This window comes from Archocentrus centrarchus, unplaced genomic scaffold (assembly GCF_007364275.1).
Source record: "Archocentrus centrarchus isolate MPI-CPG fArcCen1 unplaced genomic scaffold, fArcCen1 scaffold_24_ctg1, whole genome shotgun sequence".
Classification (NCBI taxonomy): Eukaryota; Metazoa; Chordata; class Actinopteri; order Cichliformes; family Cichlidae; genus Archocentrus; species Archocentrus centrarchus.
In genome coordinates this window covers 2,014,359-2,015,741 of record NW_022060254.1, presented here as the reverse complement: position 1 = coordinate 2,015,741, position 1,383 = coordinate 2,014,359, and the positions used below count along the sequence as shown (strand labels likewise).

The following is a 1,383-nucleotide window of genomic DNA, read 5'->3' as shown; positions in this document are numbered from 1 at the left end:
TCAGGCTTTCCTGTGCTCACTAGGTGGTGCTGCGACTGTCAGTAAATATTATCATATGTATGGGTTCAGGGGCGGACCCTCATCCTACTGAAGACTGAAGACTACTGAAAAGCACAGAGTATAACAGAAATGTTAAACCACTGACTCATCATAATTTATCATCTTTCCCAGGTCATTCTAGAACAGCTGACTGGACTTGGGGGCAGAGTGAGGAATGACATGGCATCTACAAGCTGCAGAGATGCTCCGACCCTTCCCAGAGTTCATTGTCCCTACCACCGTTATGCCTACCTGTTGGAGGACTACGCAGCAGGGGACATGATCTGCACTGAATGCGGCCTTGTTGTAGTTGACCAATGTATCGATGTAGCTGCTGAGTGGAGGACGTTTTCCAATGAGAAAGCCCTCAAAGACCCATCCAGAGTGGGAAACGCCCAGAACCCACTACTCAGTGGAGGAGACTTAACCACCATGATCAGCAAGGGGACAGGAGCTGCCAGCTTTGATGTATTTGGAAAACCAAAGTATCAACTGTCAAACCAAGAGCAGCTCTGTCCAGGCCATGCGCAATGCCTTCGAAGACATCAGCACCATGGCGGATCGCATCCACCTGCCGGGGATCATGGTAAACACAGCACACAACTTATTCAAGCGGGTTTATGAATGGAAGATCCTGAGGGGCCGAGCCAATGCCATCGCGTCAGCCTGTCTCTAAATCTCCTGCAGACAAGAGGGTGTACCGCGAACCTTGAAAGAGATCTGCGCTGTGTCCAAACTCTCAAAGAAAGAAATTGGTAGGTGCATCAAGTTGATCCTGAGGAAACTAGAGATCAGTCTGGACCCCATCGCTGCAGAAGACTTCATGCCCCACTTCTGCTCCAACCTCGGCTTGCCTAAACTGGTGCAAAAAGTGGCCACCTTCATCGCCAGGAAGGCTGAGGAGCTCAACCTTGTGCCTGGCAGGTGCCCCATATCGGTAGCTGCAGCTGCCATCTACATGGCTTCCCAGGCTTCTGCAGGGAAGAAGACTCAGAAAGAAATCGGAGACATGGCCGGTGTTGCAGACTTCACAATCAGAGGGTCTTATCGACTCATCTATCAACGGGCTGCAGAGCTTTTCCCTCCAGACTTCCAATTTAACACACCTGTTCATGAACTGCCCCAGCTGTGAAGAATACTCCTCCTACACAGCACCAATATTTTTCTGCTGTACTTAAATTTTTTTTCCATATGTGTTGGATTTGGAAGATTTCTCTTGTCCTTCCTTGGACTACACCAAAAGGCGCCTGATACTGGAGGACCTCGTGCTTCACCACTAGTTCAGATGAACCACCGCACACACGCAAAAAAATGTTTTTGACAGAAAAAGATTGATGATATTTA

At 48.8% G+C, this 1,383-nt stretch overlaps 1 pseudogene; it reads left to right on the top strand.

The window, feature by feature from the left end:
• Positions 1 to 219: 219 nt before the first annotated feature.
• On the top strand, positions 220 to 1,171 carry LOC115775734 (transcription initiation factor IIB pseudogene; annotated as a pseudogene).
• Positions 1,172 to 1,383: the final 212 nt, after the last annotated feature.